Raw genomic sequence first — 13,569 nt, 5'->3', positions numbered from 1 at the left:
CCAACAATGTCCCATATGTAGTCAATTGGACATAGATCTTGTGATCAAGCAGGCCAAGCCAACATGTCAACACACTGCAGAACATGTTGATTTACAACAAAGATATGTTGGTGAGCATTACCCTCTTGGAAAACATCCCCTGCAATGCTGTTCATGAATGGTAGCATGAAGGTCGAATCACCAGATTGATGTACAGATTTGCAGTCAGGGTGTGTGGGATAATCATGAGAGCGCTCCTGCTGTCATAGGAAATCACAGCCCAGACCATAGCTCTGGGTGTAAGTCCTGTGTGTCCCAGTACACAGACAGGTTGGTTGCAGGCCCTCAAATGGCCGCCTCCTAGCCAACACACAGCCATTACTGGCAATGAGCTTTCATCAGAAAACATGACAGACCTCTACACTGCCCTCCAGTGAGCTCTCACTTGACACCAATGAAATCTCAAATGGAAGTGGTTTGGGATCAGTGGAATGCCTGCTGTAGGCATCTGTCTCAGAGCTGTCCTTGAAACAATAAATTTGTAACAGTTCATTGTGTCACTGTGGTGCCAACTGCTGCTCAAATTACTACTGCAGATGCAGTACAGTCTGCCATAACCATATGCCACACATTATGATCTTCCCTCTCAGTAGCACTATGTGGCCATCCAGAGCTCAGTCTTCTTGTGACAGTACATTCTTGTGACCACTGTTGCCAGCAATCATGTACAGTGGTTACATTCTAGCCAAGTCTTTCTGCAATATCTCAGAAGGAACATCCAGTTTCTCATTACACGGCCTGATTGAAACTTGGCAAGGTGTTGATAATGGCATCTTTGTTACCTTAGAGGCATTCTTGACTAACATCAACTTGGCACTTCCAATCTCAAAGGTAACTAATGCTCATGACCATTGCAGTGTGTTTTTAAAGCAAACCTGATTTGCATCCTCATAGTGGTGCAAGTAGCACCACTCTTACGTAATTTGTGCAAAATTCAAACATACCTCACCTTTCAGATGTAGAAACGCACCTAACAACTTTTGTCTATGTCACATAACTCCTTCTTGAAGCTGTGATTTTTTTTGTAAGTGTATTTGTGCCTATTAAAATATGGCACAAATTATTGACATTGCACTGTGCAGGCATCATTTATTTACTGCTCAAATGTAAAACAACACACTGAAGAATCAATATTTGTGACAATCATCTCCTATGGGCTGAGAAGGCTTGGGGGCCCTCATAAAAGATTGTTGTCTAGGGGCCCATGAAATCTATAAGTAGTCCTTCTCTCATCACCATACAACACCAACAAGACACAACACTATACACATATCCATTTCCGTCACCTACATGTAACAGACACAATTCTCATACAATGTGAGAAAAGGGGCCATTGTGGATAGACAAAGAAAATCTGTTACAATTAGACAGTTGAACTATCCTTGTAGGTCTCCCAGCCAACAATGCTTTGTAAGTCTCCCAGCCAACAATGTTATACAGATATTTCTTTTTTGGGCAAATTTCTTAATAAAATCATCCTCCAAACCTAAAAAATATGTGAACCAATGTTGTGCTCTCACAGTATCTTCACTTCACAATGGAGGCGGGTTACTAACAATGTTTGTGATGAAATAATGAAGCTATTCAACCATTCATTGTGTTCTGTAGCTCTCATAATGAAGGGAGAACTTTCAGGGCTGTAGGATGAATTGAGGTTACATGTTAACAAAATCAAAGTGAAAATCAAACATGGAAAATCCAGGATGGAATGTAACAATACAAGAGAAGGAAGGTTGCTACTCACCATATAGTGGAGATGCTGAGTCATGATAGGCACAATAAAAAGATTCACACAATCATAGCTTTCAGCCATTAAGGCCTTTAACAGCAGTAGACACACACACACACACACACACACACACACACAAGTGCAACTTGCACACACGTCTGCAGTCTCAGAGAGCTGAAACTACACTCAGTGTAGTGTGTGTATGTGTGCCTACTGCTGACAAAGGCCTTAATGGCTGAAAGCTATGATTGTGTGAATCTTTTTATTGTGCCTATCGCGACTCAGCATCTCCGCTATATGGTGAGTAGCAACTTTCCTTCTCTCGTATTGTTACAAAATCAAAGTGAAATACTTGTTAGAAAGTATATTTATAATTAAATTATGTTAAACTGCTATGAACTGTGTGTGCCAACTCATGCTAAGTTTAACACTGTAAAATTAAGAGAAAAGCCATTACTTCAAGTAAAGGAGTTGCTATTTCTCCTGTTATGCTAAATGTGTGGTGTTTTATAGAGTGCTTCTCCAACTTAATATTTATGTGGCTGTGCTGATATTTATCAAATAGTAACAGTTGTCTATATGCTATAAAAGTAGAGGCAGTTACAACCTGTAGTTCCACTCATCACGCAGTTGAGAAGGATCTTCCATTATTCAATATACATAATATGTAGAAGTACTTCATAAAACACATTTTTAATTTGTAGTGATTCTGAGTTTACTAGAGCTTGTTGAAAAGCAGTTCCCAATCTAACTTTGAATCATGGGCATGGAGGGAAAAATATTCATGGAAACTATTTCACTATTTTGTGTTATGGTTTTGTAGAATCACAATCCTACTGAAACAAATTTTTATTATTAGCGGCACATACTATTAAATAGTAAATGTAATGGGAAAAAAAGTCTTGAGAGTTTGGAAGAGGCCAGTGCAAAGGGTGAGGTTATATACTTTTCTAGTATTGCTGACCAATTTTACTGAATGAATACTTTCTTCATTTGCCCTCATAGAAAGTATGCAAAATAAGTTAGACAGTGGTGCTCAAGACAACATAAGAGTACACAGGATGAACTGAGCTTCTTCATCACTTACCTATGTGCTGATACTCTCATCCATAACTGAGGTCACTGTTTGGTGATGCTCTACTCTGAAGTAAACCGGTTTGAAACCTGGTGGAGGATGACATTTTCGACATCAGTATTTGGCCAGAGCAGAGATGACAGCGTAGAGTCTGTGATCACTAGTCTTTCCGCCAATGACCGGGATTAAATACCAAACCCATCTGCAATTTCTCATGGAGTGAGAACATGCGACATGTTTGATGGAAATCCATCAATTGGATACAGATGTTAAACCTGGTGCTTTCTGACAAGTGTAGGCTATGTGCCAGCACCAGGCTTCACCCTCTCCCTTCTCTCAACATTGTCATACAACAGAAATATAACACCGCACTGTACATGCATCCATAACATTCACCTACACTCCACAATTATACATGTGACAAAAATCAAGCAATGGAAAATCCAGCCTTCAGCTGCCAGAGCCTGTGGTCATGTGTTTGTGAGTTGCATTTGTGTGTGTGTGTGTGGGTATGTTGTATATTTTTCATGAAGGCCTTGCTGGCTGAAAGCTCACTTTCCAACAGTCTTTTTGTTGTGCCTATATACGACTCAGCATCTTCGCTATATGGTGAGTAGCAACTATCTGTATGACACAAATCTTACCTATCTGCAAGGAAAATGGGCAGTCTGAGTTGAGGAAAAACGGTCTTTTCCAACAAATGGCTGAGCCCACCCTTTGGGATTTCCCAGCCAACAATTCAATACAAATTTTACATATTTGTGCACTGATTTCATTGTAGTTTGTATTCCACTGTAGTTTGTTATCAAGCTGTAATCCAATGAACTTTACACATAGAGTTTCATATTTAATTTAATGTATGATTATTGTCTATTTCTGGTAGCATGAGACCATTTTCATTTATTTGGGATTGTGTGGCTAAAACTTCATGTGAACCATCTGTACACCTTTTGATCTATAATATGGGCTGTCTCTGCCATGGTTGAGTTTGGGCCATTGTTATTGTTTTCATGTCATCAGCAAACATCACAATTTTTGAACAGTTAGTGCAAATCACTGGAAAGTTAATTAAGTACGTTTCAAATAGGGGCTGACTCAACATACAAGCTCTTTTATGTTTGGCCATTTTGGGTCCACTGTTAGTCCTGCAGTATAATTAATAAGTGTTGCCACAGGCACTCATAATGGACTAAAAGGGGAAGGGGGGGAAGAGGGCCATGTGCTCTCTCGTGGAGTATAAAGTAATGTCTCCTGCACTTACAGAAATTTTTATCTGATTTTTATTTCCCAAGTTTAGCCTGTTTTGGCTTTACACTGCCAGGCATGATGTGACTCACTGTGGTTTTAACAATCACTTCTTAACTTTGTTTCACAGCCATACTGTTGGTTAATTTATTCAAGTTCCTTGAGTTCAGCAGCAGATCCATCCCCAGTCTACAATTAAGACAGGCGTGAATAGGGCAAAAATATAATCCTCCACTCTCTCATTGCCATTTTCTTGTACCTACTCTTATCAAGCTGCAAAATATTTTTTTTTTAAACATCCCAGTGCTTGGGGTCAAGCACAATATCCTGGAGATTCCTCTCCTCTCTCACCTGCTCAGTGTAATCATGACTGTTGGATAGCTGATTGATATCTGTCACCAATTTCTGCAATGATAACCTCTGCCTCATTCCAAAACATAATCAACATAGCAGTATACCTTTTGTCTGTTCTTAAGTTATTCCTGTGGCATCTTGCAGAAACTGCTTTCATTAGTACTTGTATGTATAGCAGAACAATTGAAGTAGAGAATGAACTTGGCCATTAATTTAGTACTGCTCTTCCATGTGTCAGCTGTGAGTCCAAATCAGTCAGAAATAGAACATGCTATTATTTATGCTAAACGTAGGAAAAACACACAACATTTTCATCATGTTTGAAAAAGTACCATATCCATGAGCTGACACATTCCCTGTCTTGATGGGGTGACAGCACCATTCAGAATTAAAATTACAAATATTGTAACCTACTGGCACACTCGACATATGTAAGAAAGTTGGGTTTCATTTAAGGGGATACGGAATCACCTATCCCCGCAATGTTAATATACGCCTACTATAGGGAACATTTTCTCACAAACTACTGGAGACAGAGAGGTAAAAATTTTACTGTATGTGCATTCATATGTTACAACAATACTGAAACAACAGTTTATTGTCAAAGTATTTTCTTACAGAGATATTGTACATTTATTTTTAAGTAAATTTTTTCCATCGCTTTTTACTAGACTATCACCCCTAAGTCTTTTGTAAATCAAGTAAATAAAAAATCGTTGTTTCAGTATGTAATAGGGACCTATGTCACTACGTCATAAAAATTTCAGACTTCTAGGTTGACCAGTACCTGAGATAATGTTCCTAGATGAAGTAAAAAGTAAACTTACGGGAAACGGAGAAAGAAGATTAAAACATTCCTGATCCGTAGCTAATACCCCCTTCACAGTCTTCATAATCATCTTCAAGTCTTCTTTTGGCACCCCTCTGCACCTGTCTTGCTTTTTTCACTAATGTCTTGATTATATTATCAGCATGCCTTAGTCTGTGCTGATCTAAAAAGAACATAGCACGTACCGTACGGGAACCAACACACATACCCAACTTTTGAAGGACCTGGCATTTAGTTATATTTCCAAGATTGAAGGTTGCCACAGCATCATACACACCAAAATGTAGTGTATTAATTCCGACAAACACTGTTTTTGGGAGACGATGCCATATCACACTATTCAAGCACTCGTTGGGGTTCTGCGTTTTTCCGTGAAGACATTTCATCAGAAGACTTCTGTCAGCCAGATCTCTGAAAATGGGCTTTATTTCTGCCATGATGGCTGATGGTAGACTGTGGTGGTGAATGTATTTCTCTCCTGTTGTTAGTCCCCTATTGTATTTACACCAGCTGTTTTCACCTTTGGGGCACAAACCATGTTGTGGATGCTCATCCGTGGATGCGGTGTGGAAATATAAAGCCCATATAGCTCTCCTCATTTCTTCAAGATTGCCTGTATTTTGCCTGATTGCAAGGCCATAGCAGTTCTGAATGTGGTCTATTATGGAATCAGTCAATCTTCCTCTGCCATCCAAGGTTTTCCCATCATCTAGTTTTTTCCCTTTCATAACTGATTTTAACCTTCTCAGCCTGGCACCCATTCTCTTCTGCACATGTCCTATACATTCAAGTTTGCTTATATTTACACTGTTCCCATATGGTTTGCTTTCCAAAACTTCTTTGAATGCTTTAGAGTCACCATCTCCCAGATATTTGACATAGCGAACATTATACCACTGTGAAGAGCGATGAAAAATTTTCTTCACCCCAGCAACCTCCATGCCACCACTACTACCATAATAATTAGCAATACAGTCATCACTGTGTTCATTTTTCAGCCTGCCTGTGCACCTACAGTATTTAGACATTATTGCAACATCAATAACCTTGCCAGTATCAACACTAGTTGCTGTTACAACACCATTGTTGGAGGTGTGGCCCCTTTTCTGCCACGTGCCATCAAACGCCACTGTGAGGTCACGACTGCCGTCATTTTCTTCCACTGCTTCTTCCACAGCAACCTGCATTGACTTCTGTGCTACATCTTCAACTGCAGATCCTAGTACATAATTGTAAGCTTCAAACTTTGAAGGTGCACTTGGAAGATTTAGAACACCACATAGCATATCACCAGCTGCTTTGCCCTTACCAATTGCTCGCAATCCATAAACTAACCTAATATTTACACTATAAAGTTCAGTTTTCTTGTATCCATTATTTACAGTTACTGAAACCGAACTTGGAAACTTACAGCTGTATTTACAAACACTGCATATTAAATTAAACTGGGCAGCCAGGCCAACATGGGATTCTACTTTCAGAGAAACGTTTCCATGACATTTTTTGCAGCACAAACTGTTTTCAAGAGCTTCACACAATATATTCGTATCAATGAGTTCAAAAACTTCATTCCCTCTATCAAGTAAATTATATTTCTCTTCCAAATCTCTTAGTTTTTTATGAGAAGCACTGTTTTCATTTGGTGTAAGTTCGTTCGGCAAATCAGTAATAAGTGGATTCACATTTTCCAACAGTGATGATGATGAACTGCTTTGCTTTGCTAATGAATCATTATTTCTTTTCTTTTGCCAGTTCACACGCTTTTTAAATACTTTTGCTTTAGCTCTAGGCATTTTCACTGCGAAAAATGAAGCACTAAATACGAAATAACTCAACAACAACTACTTTCTTATATCACACTGTTTACAAAACAGTCCCGCCACAAAGTCAAAGAGTAACTTGAGGAAACCAGAGAGAAACATTTTCGGGCAACTAGTGTATAAATAGTCGCTGGAAACCGGGATATTTGAATTCATGTCACTTTAAAGGTACTGCCAAAAAGTTCATGGTCAGCCACGAGAGACGTGTATAACTAAAGCGCAATACCCGATCTCACAAATATATAAAAATAAAATAGTTATAATTGTAGTAGAGCTATGTATGATACGTCATTTTAAAGAGGAAACATGGCAGAATATAATACGCCAATAAAAAAAAATTCGATTTTTTAACCCAAAATCCGATTCCGTATCCCCTTAAAGAAGTTTATGGTGAGAACAATAACATCTCAGTCAGAAAGTAGTGAGGAAGGATAACATCAGAACTTGAAAATGGAATGCAACTTCCCTTCCTTTGTTAATCTTTTTCTCTTCCATATTATAGAATTTTGCTGTGGAATGGAGGTGTGCCAATTTCCTTTATTACCAAACTTGGTATATTGTTGTCAATTTGGCTGTGAGGCATATCCCCACTACCACTCTTTAATCACTTATCCAATTACATTAAATGCCTGACAGATAGCAAAACTGAATTTGAAAGTAAGTTGGTAATGTTCTTAGATAGCATAATTTTTACTTAGAAACTTTAGTGTATTTAGTACAAGTGTTACATATTTCATTGTGTTATTGCACTAAATTTTGTCTTCCTTTATGTGAGCTCATCTGTAAGTGGTCAGCATGCAGTCATATTAAAATGCAAATTAAGTTAATGCTCATTAAACTAACTTGTTTCACATCATTGTGATAAAACATGTAAACTCTTAATGGTTACAAAGATAGCAAAAGGATGGTCTTATCACATCAGTTCATGATTCTAATATTCTGCCAGAAACATTTTCACAGCCAGAGGATTTGCTAATTTTTAGTGGCATAATTAATTTTGTAACTTCCGTAGGGGCTGTATTTTTTAAACTAATATCTGCTGGTGGGGAAAAAAACAATTTGACAGAGTAGATCAATGTATTTGTAGTTGGTTGTTTGTACCAGGTGTAAAATGTTTTGTACCACTGAACTGAAACAATCAGTGATACTTATGGCCACCAATATTAATGTCTTCCTCTCTACCATAGCCACACTGCCCACCAAAAAGCACCCATTAAGGGGGCTGGGGAAATGAACTTAAACTTAACAGGCTGAGAGAGTATGTGATGTTACTTCAGTGATTGCAAAAACAAATTTACAAAGAACTTAGCAGTATACGCCCACTTACCAGTAAGACATTACACCCTTTCTAGTCTGGATACACATACCGATTCAGCTGGGATGGGTTTCATGAAGACATTGTGTCCTCTCATGAGACAAGCTGGCCCATACCTGTAGTAAATGATCCTTGATATCCAGGATACTGACATACAAGCTGGTCTCACATCCTCCATTGGGGACAGATCTGGAGTTATTGACAGCCATAAGAGTAACTCATCATTCAGACAATTTTAATAAACATTTTTGGAACAGTGATCAAAAATTTTCACGTATGCTACAAGAACATAAGTGACCAGTTTTGGTCATATCACATGACCATCATCAGACACATGGCATCCTTCGAAGATGGTAGGGGCTCAGGTCAGTACAATTCTACACTGCTGCCTAATGAACAAAATTCAAGTGTATGGAATATCAGACCAGCTATGTGATTGGATTGAAGAGAAATCATCTAGCGGACAACACAGGAAGTTGCATTGTGCCTTTCAACAAAGATGCTGTTGTATTCATAAATGTTGCAACACTAAAAAAATTGTAGTGTAATGCAGCAAGACCAGCGATGGATTGAGTTGACCCTCAACATAAATGTTGTGTAGTGCACATAAGCAGACAAGACAATTCATTACTGTACGATTACACAATTGCAGAACAATCATCTCCATTTCTAAGAGTATTTGTAAGAAGTGATTTAAAAAGGACCACATGAAACTAATTGTAGATAAGGCATACAGTGAAACCACCTCATGTAACAATGTCTCAGTTACTATACAATGTGATAGTGATGTGCATAAAATTTGCGCAAAAAAGGTTAAGTGAGGTATCCTGTGTATCAAGTGCAAGTCGTAGTACCACGATAAATGCATAAAAGTGAGTCTGAAGTATATGAAATATGATCATGACTGGACATGCTATCAGTGCTTTACGAGTTCTGCAAAAAACGAAATACTGAACACACTACAATCAAAAGAAACAATAATAAGCGTTCTTACAGACGATTTAGTGACTATAACCATGAATTACCAAGAACGCCAGAAGAAATATCAAGAACTGGAAATAAAATACCAAGGATTGGAGCAAAATCATCGCCTAGCACAAGACGTTGCTGTAAACGGTCTTTCTATGCAGAAAACGTGGCGTGTGCCAATCAAAGCACATAAACAAACAGTAAGTACAGCTCTGGTGATACTGCTATCAAATAAAGAACTCCAGAATTGGAAGGTAGGAGACGAGGTACTGGCAGAAGTAAAGCTGTGAGTACCGGGCGTGAGTCGTGCTTCGGTAGCTCAGTTGGTAGAGCACTTGCCCGCGAAAGGCAAAGGTCCCGAGTTCGAGTCTCAGTCGGGCACACAGTTTTAATCTGCCAGGAAGTTTCAAATAAAGAACTGGTTCTAGATGAAGACTGTAGTAAAACAGCAAACACAGGCGAACCAAAATCAGTGACGTGTCCAATGAAGTGCACAGTCAAGAAAATTTGTAGAACCAATAAAACAGGGAACTACAAAAAACGAGTCTTCTTACTTCGAGACAGTCACGCCAAGAGAATCGCTTAGAAAAATGAATGAATACAGTTCGTCATTTACAGCCACGGGAATAATGGCTGAGATAATGAAAAACAGTAATTTACTAAATGAGTTATGTAAGAATGACACAGTCATAATCATGGGTGGAAGCAATGATGTACACTGGTAAATTTGCCACACAGTGTCTAAAACCAACACTACTGAACCTCAAAGTGCTGAATATTGTAGGGACAAGCATGCCTCACAGACACGGTCTGCAGGACAACTCAATTGTAAATTTGCAACTTACAAAAATAAATTGACAATTTCGTAAAATATGCAAGTATTATCAAAATGCAACATTTTTTGAGCTTCACAACTCAAGAGATCTGTTCACGAAACATAGTCGACACTATAACAGCACTGGGAAGTCATGCTTCGGCAAAATGCTGACAAAATTAATACAGAAAGATGAACATGCTGCAAGAAATACAACTGCTATATAGCCAGCTTCGATCGAGGAAATACGAAAACACCATAACAGCTCCTTAACAAGGAAGTCAGTTGCAGAAACACCCACCAGTGCAGCCAGGATCATTACTTGAACAAGAAGAGGCAGCGCCAGAATTATCTTCAGAAAAAATAGCAAAATGTGAGGATCCAAAGGAATAAACAGTGGCCAGTGCATGAATCGGTAGGATTTTTAGACCAAGGCAAAAGAAACGTAAAATCTACAAGCTAAGCAGTGCTCAGTGCTTCTCAGCCTTCCACCAAAATATGCAATGCATAAGAAACAAAGTGCAAAAATTAGAAGTGGAACTGCAGTCTATTGACAGCTCACTTGTTTGCATAACAGAACACTGGTATAACAGTTCAGAATTAATAAATGTAGCACAAAATTCATACAGTCTAGCCTGTCATTACAGTAGAAACACTACTGGATGATGCATATACGTGTAGGAGGGAATTATGTATAAAATTAGAAATGACGTTATGGCATTAAGTGAGAATAAACACTAGAAATATCAGCTTTAGAGATAAAAAACCCTAGATGTATTCCACAGACTAATTGTACTATGTATTTATCGTGCTCCCACTTGTGACATGGACACATTCACTACAAAGCTAACCCAAGCATTAGATATGGTCTCCAGCCCCAAAGGCAAAATCATCATTTGTGGAGATCTAAACATTAACATGATGAACCCAGATATGTTGTGCAACAGTTTTCTGAACATTATGTACACCTGTGGTATATCACCATTAATTAACACTGCCACTAGGATAACCAGACATTCAGCATCAAGTACTGACAAAACGCTAATGGACAAGGAGAAAGATAGGTGTGACATTGTCATAAATGAACTTGGCATCTCAGACCATTCCAGTCAGTTATTAAAATTAGGCATAGAATTAGATAATAACACTAAAATACACAAGTACAGTAGGGTTTTCTCTAAGTCAAAAAGAGCTCTATTTCCGTCACTAATTAACAGTGAAACAAGGGAGGAAGTGTGCAGAGAACCTACTATAAATGGGAAGTTTTCAAAGTTTCCGTCAATAATTAAATTCAGATTTGATGACGTGTTTCCTAAAGTTCTAAGAGTCACTAAATCATGCAACAATAACAGCTGGGTAACCAATGGGATAATGAAATCCTCTGAAACCCTCAAGCACCTTAGCTCAATGAAAAACTACCGTAATCATTCAGCATTTCATAACTATTATCATACATACAGAAAGATCTATAGAAAAGTATTGTTAGTGGCTAAAAGGTACCTGTGGTGTCACTGCCAGACACCACACTTGCTAGGTGGTAGCTTAAATCGGCCGCGGTCCATTAGTACATGTCGGACCCGCGTGTCGCCACTGTGTGATCGCAGACCGAGCGCCACCACACGGCAGGTCTCGAGAGACGTACAAGAACTCGCCCCAGTTGTACGACGACGTTGCTAGCGCCTATACGGACGAAGCCTTTGCTCTCATTTGCCGAGAGACAGAATAGCCTTCAGCTAAGTTAATGGCTACGACTTAGCAAGGCGCCATTAGCCTTACATAGTTTGATAGTTATTGTATGAAATGTCTCATCAAGAATGCTGTATTCACAACAAGGATAAATAAAAGTTAAGTATTAGAGGAGCTGCATACTTTTCTTATTAGAATTCACTACTTATCCTGTTCCAGAATTCACGCCCGTCTGCGTTAGATAGCGTGCATTTTCGGCCTCCTCTATCTACAAGGTGTTGGCACATTCACCAACACATCAGTACCAAAATGAAAAATTTATAGAAAAAGCTAATAAGAAAACCAAAGCAGAATGGAAAATCACCAAACAGGAAACTAACAGGAAAAAATTAAAGCCAGTAAACATGCAGTTTCAACACAAGGATTCCAAAATAAATGACCCAAAAAAAACTAGCAAACTTTGCCAATCAGTATTTCAGCAACATAGCAACCAAACTACGACAGAAGTTCAACAAAACAAAGCATTTACAATTACTGAACAAAATACCACACACAATAATGCTAAGACCAGCCACAGCAGAAGTATGCAATGTTGTGAGTAACCTAAAATGGAAATATTCAGCAGGCAGAGATGAAGTACCTGTGTGCTTACTGAAGGACTGCATAGACAACATCAAAAATCCTTTAGTGCACATCATCAATGAATCCTTCTCCACAGGGCTTCCCAGGCATACTAAAGCATGCAGAAATCCTACCTATGTAAGAAAGGTGATCCAGAAATCATAGAAAATTACAGACCAATCTCATTACTGTCATCCTTTTCAAAAGCCACAGAGACAACAATGAAAAACAGGCTCATGGGGTACTTAACAAAGTTCAATCTTCTGAGTAAGGAGCAATTTGGTTTCCGGGCTGGAAAAAGCACACATTCAGCTGTAGCTCATTTCTCAAATGTTATCCTTGAAGCACTAGACAAAGGAGACCACATGACAGGGATCTTCCTTGATTTGACCAAGGCGTTTGACACAATAGACCACACAATTTTGCTAAATAAACTAAATGTACTAGGAGTAAGAGGGGTAACAAACATGTGGTTTCATTCATACCTGCAAAACAGGGTCCAACAGGTGGAGATCACTCTAACTCCAATCATACCTTTCACACCCAGAATACAACAATACAGGAGTCCCCCAAGGAAGTGTGCTGGGCCCTATCCTCATGCATATTGACTCTCAACTAAATTGGACCGAGCACACTGCGGTACTTGTAAAGCAAATGGCTTCAGCATGCTATGCACGTAGGATAATAAATTCAGTGTGTATGTCCACTCTATAATTAGTTATGGCATATCCTTCTGGGGATCAACAGGGCAGAACAGACAAACAATATTTAAGTTGCAAAAAAGGACCACAAGAGATCCCATTGCATGGAGTTATTCAAATCTTTGGGTATATTGACAGTTCCGTGTGGATACATTTTGCAGACAGTAATATACATAAAAAAAAAACCATTGACCGGTTCCCAATAAATAGTTCCATCCATGCACATGAAACCAGACACAGACAACACTTACACCTCTATAAGAAAAACGAATCAAAATAGCATGTTACATAAAGGAATTAAACTGTACAACAATCTTCCACAAGGGATCAAAGACATAAGCAAAAAAGACAACTCCAGGAAATTGCTTAAAA

This window comes from Schistocerca nitens, chromosome 2 (assembly GCF_023898315.1).
Source record: "Schistocerca nitens isolate TAMUIC-IGC-003100 chromosome 2, iqSchNite1.1, whole genome shotgun sequence".
Taxonomy (NCBI): Eukaryota; Metazoa; Arthropoda; class Insecta; order Orthoptera; family Acrididae; genus Schistocerca; species Schistocerca nitens.
This window is presented reverse-complemented; position numbering follows the sequence as displayed.